Raw genomic sequence first — 13,751 nt, 5'->3', positions numbered from 1 at the left:
GGCCATATCAGAGTGCATCTACACACCAAATATGTGTATTCTGAGGCTCATACGTTTGAGGATAGCTCCTATTGCGTAAAAGTCATGCTGGTGAAAAAGTTCGAATCATTGAATGCATGTTCAGTTGTTTTTGTTCTTGACCTCAAGTCATCATTTTATATGAAATTGCGCCAATTTTTTTCATGAGTGTCGGCCATATCAGAATGCATCAACACACCAAATATGTGTATTCTGAGGCTCATACGTTTGAGGATAGCTCCTATTGCGTAAAGGTCATGCTTGTGAAAAAGTTCGAATCACTGATGCATCTTAAGTTGTGTTTGTTCTTGACCTCAAGTCATGATTTTTGATGGAATTGCGCCAATTTTTTTAATGAGAGTCGACCATATCAGAATGGATCAACACACCAAATATGTGTATTCTGAGGCTCATACGTTTGAGGATAGCTCCTATTGCGTAACAGCCATGCTTGTGAAAAAGTTCGAATCACTGAATCCATGTTCAGTTGTGTTTGTTCTTGATCTCAAGTCATGATTTTTGATGGAATTGCGCCAATTTTTTTCATGAGTGTCGGCCATATCAGAATGCATCAACACACCAAATATGTGTATTCTGAGGCTCATACTTTTGAGGATACCTCCTATTGCGTAAAGGTCATGCTGGTGAAAAAGTTCGAATCACTGAATGCATGTTCACTTGTTTTTGTTCTTGACCTCAAGTGATGATTTTTGATGGAATTGCGCCAATTTTTTTCATGAGTGTCGGCCATATCAGAATGCATCAACACACCAAATATGTGTATTCTGAGGCTCATACGTTTGAGGATAGCTCCTATTGCGTAAAGGTCATGCTTGTGAAAAAGTTCGAATCACTGATGCATCTTCAGTTGTGTTTGTTCTTGACCTCAAGTCATGATTTTTGATGGAATTGCGCCAATTTTTTTAATGAGAGTCGACCATATCAGAATGGATCAACACACCAAATATCTGTATTCTGAGGCTCATACGTTTGAGGATAGCTCCTATTGCGTAACAGTCATGCTTGTGAAAAAGTTCGAATCACTGAATCCATGTTCAGTTGTGTTTGTTCTTGATCTCAAGTCATGATTTTTGATGGAATTGCGCCAATTTATTTCATGAGTGTCGGCCATATCAGAATGCATCAACACACCAAATATGTGTATTCTGAGGCTCATACGTTTCAGGATAGCTCCTATTGCGTAAAGGTCATGCTTGTGAAAAAGTTCAAATCACTGATGCATCTTCAGTTGTGTTTGTTCTTGACCTCAAGTCATGATTTTTGATGGAATTGCGCCAATTTTTTTAATGAGAGTCGACCATATCAGAATGGATCAACACACCAAATATCTGTATTCTGAGGCTCATACGTTTGAGGATAGCTCCTATTGCGTAACAGTCATGCTTGTGAAAAAGTTCGAATCACTGAATGCATGTTCAGTTGTTTTTGTTCTTGACCTCAAGTCATCATTTTTTATGAAATTGCGCCAATTTTTTTCATGAGTGTCGGCCATATCAGAATGCATCAACACACCAAATATGTGTATTCTGAGGCTCATACGTTTGAGGATAGCTCCTATTGCGTAAAGGTCATGCTTGTGAAAAAGTTCGAATCACTGATGCATCTTCAGTTGTTTTTGTTCTTGACCTCAAGTCATCATTTTTTATGAAATTGCGCCAATTTTTTTCATGAGTGTCGGCCATATCAGAATGCATCAACACACCAAATATGTGTATTCTGAGGCTCATACGTTTGAGGATAGCTCCTATTGCGTAAAGGTCATGCTTGTGAAAAAGTTCGAATCACTGATGCATCTTCAGTTGTGTTTGTTCTTGACCTCAAGTCATGATTTTTGATGGAATTGCGCCAATTTTTTTAATGAGAGTCGACCATATCAGAATGGATCAACACACCAAATATCTGTATTCTGAGGCTCATACGTTTGAGGATAGCTCCTATTGCGTAACAGCCATGCTTGTGAAAAAGTTCGAATCACTGAATCCATGTTCAGTTGTGTTTGTTCTTGATCTCAAGTCATGATTTTTGATGGAATTGCGCCTATTTTTTTCATGAGTGTCGGCCATATCAGAGTGCATCTACACACCAAATATGTGTATTCTGAGGCTCATACGTTTGAGGATAGCTCCTATTGCGTAAAGGTCATGCTGGTGAAAAGTTCGAATCACTGAATGCATGTTCAGTTGTGTTTGTTCTTGACCTCAAGTGATGATTTTTGATGGAATTGCGCCATTTTTTTTCATGAGTGTCGGCCATATCAGAATGCATCAACACATCAAATATGTCTATTCTGAGGCTCATACGTTTGAGGATAGCTCCTATTGCGTAAAGGTCATGCTTGTGAAAAAGTTCGAATCACAGATGCATCTTCAGTTGTGTTTGTTCTTGACCTCAAGTCATGATTTTTGATGGAATTGCGCCAATTTTTTTAATGAGAGTCGACCATATCAGAATGGATCAACACACCAAATATGTGTATTCTGAGGCTCATACGTTTGAGGATAGCTCCTATTGCGTAAAAGTCATGCTGGTGAAAAAGTTCGAATCACTGAATGCATGTTCAGTTGTGTTTGTTCTTGATCTCAAGTCATGATTTTTGATGGAATTGCGCCAATTTTTTTCATGAGTGTCGGCCATATCAGAATGCATCAACACACCAAATATGTGTATTCTGAGGCTCATACGTTTGATGATAGCTCCTATTGCGTAAAGGTCATGCTTGTGAAAAAGTTCGAATCACTGATGCATCTTCAGTTGTGTTTGTTCTTGACCTCAAGTCATGATTTTTGATGGAATTGCGCCAATTTTTTTAATGAGAGTCGACCATATCAGAATGGATCAACACACCAAATATGTGTATTCTGAGGCTCATACGTTTGAGGATAGCTCCTATTGCGTAACAGTCATGCTTGTGAAAAAGTTCGAATCACTGAATCCATGTTCAGTTGTGTTTGTTCTTGATCTCAAGTCATGATTTTTGATGGAATTGCGCCAATTTTTTTCATGAGTGTCGGCCATATCAGAATGCATCAACACACCAAATATGTGTATTCTGAGGCTCATACGTTTGAGGATAGCTCATATTGCGTAAAAGTCATGCTTGTGAAAAAGTTCGAATCACTGAATGCATGTTCAGTTGTGTTTGTTCTTGATCTCAAGTCATCATTTTTGATGGAATTGCGCCTATTTTTTTCATGAGTGTCGGCCATATCAGAGTGCATCTACACACCAAATATGTGTATTCTGAGGCTCATACGTTTGAGGATAGCTCCTATTGCGTAAAAGTCATGCTGGTGAAAAAGTTCGAATCATTGAATGCATGTTCAGTTGTTTTTGTTCTTGACCTCAAGTCATCATTTTATATGAAATTGCGCCAATTTTTTTCATGAGTGTCGGCCATATCAGAATGCATCAACACACCAAATATGTGTATTCTGAGGCTCATACGTTTGAGGATAGCTCCTATTGCGTAAAGGTCATGCTTGTGAAAAAGTTCGAATCACTGATGCATCTTAAGTTGTGTTTGTTCTTGACCTCAAGTCATGATTTTTGATGGAATTGCGCCAATTTTTTTAATGAGAGTCGACCATATCAGAATGGATCAACACACCAAATATGTGTATTCTGAGGCTCATACGTTTGAGGATAGCTCCTATTGCGTAACAGCCATGCTTGTGAAAAAGTTCGAATCACTGAATCCATGTTCAGTTGTGTTTGTTCTTGATCTCAAGTCATGATTTTTGATGGAATTGCGCCAATTTTTTTCATGAGTGTCGGCCATATCAGAATGCATCAACACACCAAATATGTGTATTCTGAGGCTCATACGTTTGAGGATACCTCCTATTGCGTAAAGGTCATGCTGGTGAAAAAGTTCGAATCACTGAATGCATGTTCACTTGTTTTTGTTCTTGACCTCAAGTGATGATTTTTGATGGAATTGCGCCAATTTTTTTCATGAGTGTCGGCCATATCAGAATGCATCAACACACCAAATATGTGTATTCTGAGGCTCATACGTTTGAGGATAGCTCCTATTGCGTAAAGGTCATGCTTGTGAAAAAGTTCGAATCACTGATGCATCTTCAGTTGTGTTTGTTCTTGACCTCAAGTCATGATTTTTGATGGAATTGCGCCAATTTTTTTAATGAGAGTGGACCATATCAGAATGGATCAACACACCAAATATCTGTATTCTGAGGCTCATACGTTTGAGGATAGCTCCTATTGCGTAACAGTCATGCTTGTGAAAAAGTTCGAATCACTGAATCCATGTTCAGTTGTGTTTGTTCTTGATCTCAAGTCATGATTTTTGATGGAATTGCGCCAATTTATTTCATGAGTGTCGGCCATATCAGAATGCATCAACACACCAAATATGTGTATTCTGAGGCTCATACGTTTCAGGATAGCTCCTATTGCGTAAAGGTCATGCTTGTGAAAAAGTTCAAATCACTGATGCATCTTCAGTTGTGTTTGTTCTTGACCTCAAGTCATGATTTTTGATGGAATTGCGCCAATTTTTTTAATGAGAGTCGACCATATCAGAATGGATCAACACACCAAATATCTGTATTCTGAGGCTCATACGTTTGAGGATAGCTCCTATTGCGTAACAGTCATGCTTGTGAAAAAGTTCGAATCACTGAATGCATGTTCAGTTGTTTTTGTTCTTGACCTCAAGTCATCATTTTTTATGAAATTGCGCCAATTTTTTTCATGAGTGTCGGCCATATCAGAATGCATCAACACACCAAATATGTGTATTCTGAGGCTCATACGTTTGAGGATAGCTCCTATTGCGTAAAGGTCATGCTTGTGAAAAAGTTCGAATCACTGATGCATCTTCAGTTGTTTTTGTTCTTGACCTCAAGTCATCATTTTTTATGAAATTGCGCCAATTTTTTTCATGAGTGTCGGCCATATCAGAATGCATCAACACACCAAATATGTGTATTCTGAGGCTCATACGTTTGAGGATAGCTCCTATTGCGTAAAGGTCATGCTTGTGAAAAAGTTCGAATCACTGATGCATCTTCAGTTGTGTTTGTTCTTGACCTCAAGTCATGATTTTTGATGGAATTGCGCCAATTTTTTTAATGAGAGTCGACCATATCAGAATGGATCAACACACCAAATATCTGTATTCTGAGGCTCATACGTTTGAGGATAGCTCCTATTGCGTAACAGCCATGCTTGTGAAAAAGTTCGAATCACTGAATCCATGTTCAGTTGTGTTTGTTCTTGATCTCAAGTCATGATTTTTGATGGAATTGCGCCAATTTTTTTGATGAGTGTCGGCCATATCAGAATGCATCAACACACCAAATATGTGTATTCTGAGGCTCATACGTTTGAGGATACCTCCTATTGCGTAAAGGTCATGCTGGTGAAAAAGTTCGAATCACTGAATGCATGTTCACTTGTTTTTGTTCTTGACCTCAAGTGATGATTTTTGATGGAATTGCGCCAATTTTTTTCATGAGTGTCGGCCATATCAGAATGCATCAACACACCAAATATGTGTATTCTGAGGCTCATACGTTTGAGGATAGCTCCTATTGCGTAAAATTCATGCTGGTGAAAAAGTTCGAATCACTGAATGCATGTTCAGTTGTGTTTGTTCTTGATCTCAAGTCATGATTTTTGATGGAATTGCGCCTATTTTTTTCACGAGTGTTGGCCATATCAGAGTGTATCTACACACCAAATATGTGTATTCTGAGGCTCATACGTTTGAGGATACCTCCTATTGCGTAAAGGTCATGCTGGTGAAAAAATTCGAATCACAGATGCATGTTCAGTTGTGTTTGTTCTTGACCTCAAGTGATGATTTTTGATGGAATTGCGCCAATTTTTTTCATGAGTGTCGGCCATATCAGAATGCATCAACACATCAAATATGTGTATTCTGAGGCTCATACGTTTGAGGATAGCTCCTATTGCGTAAAGGTCATGCTTGTGAAAAAGTTCGAATCACAGATGCATCTTCAGTTGTGTTTGTTCTTGATCTCAAGTCATGATTTTTGATGGAATTGCGCCAATTTTTTTCATGAGTGTCGGCCATATCAGAATGCATCAACACACCAAATATGTGTATTCTGAGGCTCATACGTTTGAGGATAGCTCCTATTGCGTAAAGGTCATGCTTGTGAAAAAGTTCAAATCACTGATGCATCTTCAGTTGTGTTTGTTCTTGACCTCAAGTCATGATTTTTGATGGAATTGCGCCAATTTTTTTAATGAGAGTCGACCATATCAGAATGGATCAACACACCAAATATCTGTATTCTGAGGCTCATACGTTTGAGGATAGCTCCTATTGCGTAACAGTCATGCTTGTGAAAAAGTTCGAATCACTGAATCCATGTTCAGTTGTGTTTGTTCTTGATCTCAAGTCATGATTTTTGATGGAATTGCGCCAATTTTTTTCATGAGTGTCGGCCATATCAGAATGCATCAACACACCAAATATGTGTATTCTGAGGCTCATACGTTTGAGGATAGCTCCTATTGCGTAAAAGTCATTCTGGTGAAAAAGTTCGAATCACTGATGCATGTTCAGTTGTGTTTGTTCTTGATCTCAAGTCATGTTTTTATATGGAATTGCGCCTATTTTTTTCATGAGTTTCGGCCATATCAGAATGCATCAACACACCAAATATTTGTATTCTGAGGCTCATACGTTTGAGGATAGCTCCTATTGCGTAAAAGTCATTCTGGTGAAAAAGTTCGAATCACTGATGCATGTTCAGTTGTGTTTGTTCTTGACCTCAAGTCATGATTTTTGATGGAATTGCGCCAATTTCTTTCATGAGTTTCGGCCATATCAGAATGGATCAACACACCAAATATCTGTATTCTGAGGCTCATACGTTTGAGGATAGCTCCTATTGCGTAACAGCCATGCTTGTGAAAAAGTTCGAATCACTGAATCCATGTTCAGTTGTGTTTGTTCTTGATCTCAAGTCATGATTTTTGATGGAATTGCGCCAATTTTTTTCATGAGTGTCGGCCATATCAGAATGCATCAACACACCAAATATGTGTATTCTGAGGCTCATACGTTTGAGGATACCTCCTATTGCGTAAAGGTCATGCTGGTGAAAAAGTTCGAATCACTGAATGCATGTTCACTTGTTTTTGTTCTTGACCTCAAGTGATGATTTTTGATGGAACTGCGCCAATTTTTTTCATGAGTGTCGGCCATATCAGAATGCATCAACACACCAAATATGTGTATTCTGAGGCTCATACGTTTGAGGATAGCTCCTATTGCGTAAAATTCATGCTGGTGAAAAAGTTCGAATCACTGAATGCATGTTCAGTTGTGTTTGTTCTTGATCTCAAGTCATGATTTTTGATGGAATTGCGCCTATTTTTTTCACGAGTGTTGGCCATATCAGAGTGTATCTACACACCAAATATGTGTATTCTGAGGCTCATACGTTTGAGGATACCTCCTATTGCGTAAAGGTCATGCTGGTGAAAAAGTTCGAATCACTGAATGCATGTTCAGTTGTGTTTGTTCTTGACCTCAAGTGATGATTTTTGATGGAATTGCGCCAATTTTTTTCATGAGTGTCGGCCATATCAGAATGCATCAACACATCAAATATGTGTATTCTGAGGCTCATACGTTTGAGGATAGCTCCTACTGCGTAAAGGTCATGCTTGTGAAAAAGTTCGAATCACAGATGCATCTTCAGTTGTGTTTGTTCTTGATCTCAAGTCATGATTTTTGATGGAATTGCGCCTATTTTTTTCATGAGTGTCGGCCATATCAGAGTGCATCTACACACCAAATATGTGTATTCTGAGGCTCATACGTTTGAGGATAGCTCCTATTGCGTAAAGGTCATGCTGGTGAAAAGTTCGAATCACTGAATGCATGTTCAGTTGTGTTTGTTCTTGACCTCAAGTGATGATTTTTGATGGAATTGCGCCAATTTTTTTCATGAGTGTCGGCCATATCAGAATGCATCAACACATCAAATATGTGTATTCTGAGGCTCATACGTTTGAGGATAGCTCCTATTGCGTAAAGGTCATGCTTGTGAAAAAGTTCGAATCACAGATGCATCTTCAGTTGTGTTTGTTCTTGACCTCAAGTCATGATTTTTGATGGAATTGCGCCAAATTTTTTAATGAGAGTCGACCATATCAGAATGGATCAACACACCAAATATGTGTATTCTGAGGCTCATACGTTTGAGGATAGCTCCTATTGCGTAAAAGTCATGCTTGTGAAAAAGTTCGAATCACTGAATGCATGTTCAGTTGTGTTTGTTCTTGATCTCAAGTCATGATTTTTGATGGAATTGCGCCAATTTTTTTCATGAGTGTCGGCCATATCAGAATGCATCAACACACCAAATATGTGTATTCTGAGGCTCATACGTTTGAGGATAGCTCCTTTTGCGTAAAGGTCATGCTTGTGAAAAAGTTCGAATCACTGATGCATCTTCAGTTGTGTTTGTTCTTGACCTCAAGTCATGATTTTTGATGGAATTGCGCCAATTTTTTTAATGAGAGTCGACCATATCAGAATGGATCAACACACCAAATATCTGTATTCTGAGGCTCATACGTTTGAGGATAGCTCCTATTGCGTAACAGTCATGCTTGTGAAAAAGTTCGAATCACTGAATCCATGTTCAGTTGTGTTTGTTCTTGATCTCAAGTCATGATTTTTGATGGAATTGCGCCAATTTTTTTCATGAGTGTCGGCCATATCAGAATGCATCAACACACCAAATATGTGTATTCTGAGGCTCATACGTTTGAGGATAGCTCATATTGCGTAAAAGTCATGCTTGTGAAAAAGTTCGAATCACTGAATGCATGTTCAGTTGTGTTTGTTCTTGATCTCAAGTCATGATTTTTGATGGAATTGCGCCTATTTTTTTCATGAGTGTCGGCCATATCAGAGTGCATCTACACACCAAATATGTGTATTCTGAGGCTCATACGTTTGAGGATAGCTCCTATTGCGTAAAAGTCATGCTGGTGAAAAAGTTCGAATCACTGAATGCATGTTCAGTTGTTTTTGTTCTTGACCTCAAGTCATCATTTTATATGAAATTGCGCCAATTTTTTTCATGAGTGTCGGCCATATCAGAATGCATCAACACACCAAATATGTGTATTCTGAGGCTCATACGTTTGAGGATAGCTCCTATTGCGTAAAGGTCATGCTTGTGAAAAAGTTCGAATCACTGATGCATCTTAAGTTGTGTTTGTTCTTGACCTCAAGTCATGATTTTTGATGGAATTGCGCCAATTTTTTTAATGAGAGTCGACCATATCAGAATGGATCAACACACCAAATATCTGTATTCTGAGGCTCATACGTTTGAGGATAGCTCCTATTGCGTAACAGCCATGCTTGTGAAAAAGTTCGAATCACTGAATCCATGTTCAGTTGTGTTTGTTCTTGATCTCAAGTCATGATTTTTGATGGAATTGCGCCAATTTTTTTCATGAGTGTCGGCCATATCAGAATGCATCAACACACCAAATATGTGTATTCTGAGGCTCATACGTTTGAGGATACCTCCTATTGCGTAAAGGTCATGCTGGTGAAAAAGTTCGAATCACTGAATGCATGTTCACTTGTTTTTGTTCTTGACCTCAAGTGATGATTTTTGATGGAATTGCGCCAATTTTTTTCATGAGTGTCGGCCATATCAGAATGCATCAACACACCAAATATTTGTATTCTGAGGCTCATACGTTTGAGGATAGCTCCTATTGCGTAAAGGTCATGCTGGTGAAAAAGTTCGAATCACTGATGCATGTTCAGTTCTGTTTGTTCTTGACCTCAAGTCATGATTTTTGATGGAATTGCGCCAATTTTTTTAATGAGAGTCGACCATATCAGAATGGATCAACACACCAAATATCTGTATTCTGAGGCTCATACGTTTGAGGATAGCTCCTATTGCGTAACAGTCATGCTTGTGAAAAAGTTCGAATCACTGAATCCATGTTCAGTTGTGTTTGTTCTTCATCTCTAGTCATGATTTTTGATGGAATTGCGCCAATTTATTTCATGAGTGTCGGCCATATCAGAATGCATCAACACACCAAATATGTGTATTCTGAGGCTCATACGTTTGAGGATAGCTCCTATTGCGTAAAGGTCATGCTTGTGAAAAAGTTCAAATCACTGATGCATCTTCAGTTGTGTTTGTTCTTGACCTCAAGTCATGATTTTTGATGGAATTGCGCCAATTTTTTTCATGAGTGTCGACCATATCAGAATGGATCAACACACCAAATATCTGTATTCTGAGGCTCATACGTTTGAGGATAGCTCCTATTGCGTAACAGTCATGCTTGTGAAAAAGTTCGAATCACTGAATGCATGTTCAGTTGTTTTTGTTCTTGACCTCAAGTCATCATTTTTTATGAAATTGCGCCAATTTTTTTCATGAGTGTCGGCCATATCAGAATGCATCAACACACCAAATATGTGTATTCTGAGGCTCATACGTTTGAGGATAGCTCCTATTGCGTAACAGTCATGCTTGTGAAAAAGTTCGAATCACTGATGCATCTTCAGTTGTTTTTGTTCTTGACCTCAAGTCATCATTTTTTATGAAATTGCGCCAATTTTTTTCATGAGTGTCGGCCATATCAGAATGCATCAACACACCAAATATGTGTATTCTGAGGCTCATACGTTTGAGGATAGCTCCTATTGCGTAAAGGTCATGCTTGTGAAAAAGTTCGAATCACTGATGCATCTTCAGTTGTGTTTGTTCTTGACCTCAAGTCATGATTTTTGATGGAATTGCGCCAATTTTTTTAATGAGAGTCGACCATATCAGAATGGATCAACACACCAAATATCTGTATTCTGAGGCTCATACGTTTGAGGATAGCTCCTATTGCGTAACAGCCATGCTTGTGAAAAAGTTCGAATCACTGAATCCATGTTCAGTTGTGTTTGTTCTTGATCTCAAGTCATGATTTTTGATGGAATTGCGCCAATTTTTTTCATGAGTGTCGGCCATATCAGAATGCATCAACACACCAAATATTTGTATTCTGAGGCTCATACGTTTGAGGATACCTCCTATTGCGTAAAGGTCATGCTGGTGAAAAAGTTCGAATCACTGAATGCATGTTCACTTGTTTTTGTTCTTGACCTCAAGTGATGATTTTTGATGGAATTGCGCCAATTTTTTTCATGAGTGTCGGCCATATCAGAATGCATCAACACACCAAATATGTGTATTCTGAGGCTCATACGTTTGAGGATAGCTCCTTTTGCGTAAATGTCATGCTGGTGAAAAAGTTCCAATCACTGATGCATGTTCAGTTGTGTTTGTTCTTGACCTCAAGTCATGATTTTTGATGGAATTGCGCCAATTTTTTTCATGAGTTTCGGCCATATCAGAATGCATCAACACACCAAATATGTGTATTCTGAGGCTCATACGTTTGAGGATAGCTCCTATTGCGTAAAATTCATGCTGGTGAAAAAGTTCGAATCACTGAATGCATGATCAGTTGTGTTTGTTCTTGATCTCAAGTCATGATTTTTGATGGAATTGCGCCTATTTTTTTCATGAGTGTCGGCCATATCAGAGTGCATCTACACACCAAATATGTGTATTCTGAGGCTCATACGTTTGAGGATACCTCCTATTGCGTAAAGGTCATGCTTGTGAAAAAGTTCGAATCACTGAATGCATGTTCAGTTGTGTTCGTTCTTGACCTCAAGTCATGATTTTTGATGGAATTGCGCCAATTTTTTTCATGAGTGTCGGCCATATCAGAATGCATCAACACACCAAATATGTGTATTCTGAGGCTCATACGTTTGAGGATAGCTCCTATTGCGTAAAGGTCATGCTTGTGAAAAAGTTCGAATCACTGATGCATGTTCAGTTGTGTTTGTTCTTGACCTCAAGTCATGATTTTTGATGGAATTGCGCCAATTTTTTTAATGAGAGTCGACCATATCAGAATGCATCAACACACCAAATATGTGTATTCTGAGGCTCATACGTTTGAGGATAGCTTCTATTGCGTAAAGGTCATGCTTGTGAAAAAGTTCGAATCACTAAATCCATGTTCAGTTGTGTTTGTTCTTGATCTCAAGTCATGATTTTTGATGGAATTGCGCCAATTTCTTTGATGAGTGTCGGCCATATCAGAATGCATCAACACACCAAATATGTGTATTCTGAGGCTCATACGTTTATGGATAGCTCCTATTGCGTAAATGTCATGCTGGTGAAAATGTTCGAATCACTGATGCATGTTCAGTTGTGTTTGTTCTTGATCTCAAGTCATGATTTTTGATGGAATTGCGCCAATTTTTTTCATGAGTGTCGGCCATATCAGAATGCATCAACACACCAAATATTTGTATTCTGAGGCTCATACGTTTGAGGATACCTCCTATTGCGTAAAGGTCATGCTTGTGAAAAAGTTCGAATCACTGATGCATGTTCAGTTCTCTTTGTTCTTGACCTCAAGTCATGATTTTTGATGGAATTGCGCCAATTTTTTTCATGAGTGTCGGCCATATCAGAATGCATCAACACACTAAATATGTGTATTCTGAGGCTCATACGTTTGAGGATACCTCCTATTGCGTAACAGTCATGCTTGTGAAAAAGTTCGAATCACTGAATCCATGTTCAGTTGTGTTTGTTCTTGACCTCAAGTCATGATTTTTGATGGAATTGCGCCAATTTTTTTAATGAGAGTCGACCATATCAGAATGGATCAACACACCAAATATCTGTATTCTGAGGCTCATACGTTTGAGGATAGCTCCTATTGCGTAACAGTCATGCTTGTGAAAAAGTTCGAATCACTGAATCCATGTTCAGTTGTGTTTGTTCTTGACCTCAAGTCATGATTTTTGATGGAATTGCGCCAATTTTTTTCATGAGTGTCGGCCATATCAGAATGCATCAACACACCAAATATGTGTATTCTGAGGCTCATACGTTTGAGGATAGCTCCTATTGCGTAAAAGTCATTCTGGTGAAAAAGTTCGAATCACTGATGCATGTTCAGTTGTGTTTGTTCTTGATCTCAAGTCATGTTTTTATATGGAATTGCGCCAATTTTTTTCATGAGTTTCGGCCATATCAGAATGCATCAACACACCAAATATTTGTATTCTGAGGCTCATACGTTTGAGGATAGCTCCTATTGCGTAAAAGTCATTCTGGTGAAAAAGTTCGAATCACTGATGCATGTTCAGTTGTGTTTGTTCTTGACCTCAAGTCATGATTTTTGATGGAATTGCGCCAATTTCTTTCATGAGTTTCGGCCATATCAGAATGCATCAACACACCAAATATGTGTATTCTGAGGCTCATACGTTTGAGGATAGCTCCTTTTGCGTAAATGTCATGCTGGTGAAAAAGTTCGAATCACTGATGCATGTTCAGTTGTGTTTGTTCTTGACCTCAAGTCATGATTTTTGATGGAATTGCGCCAATTTTTTTCATGAGTTTCGGCCATATCAGAATGCATCAACACACCAAATATGTGTATTCTGAGGCTCATACGTTTGAGGATAGCTCCTATTGCGTAAAGGTCATGCTTGTGAAAAAGTTCGAATCACTGAATGCATGTTCAGTTGTGTTCGTTCTTGACCTCAAGTCATGATTTTTGATGGAATTGCGCCAATTTTTTTCATGAGTGTCGGCCATATCAGAATGCATCAACACACCAAATAT

The sequence above is a fragment of the Haliotis rufescens genome, unplaced genomic scaffold (genome assembly GCF_023055435.1).
Source record: "Haliotis rufescens isolate VD_foot unplaced genomic scaffold, xgHalRufe1.0.p SCAF_19, whole genome shotgun sequence".
Taxonomy (NCBI): Eukaryota; Metazoa; Mollusca; class Gastropoda; order Lepetellida; family Haliotidae; genus Haliotis; species Haliotis rufescens.
The sequence above is the reverse complement of the archived record's forward strand: the minus strand, read 5'-3'. Positions refer to the sequence as shown.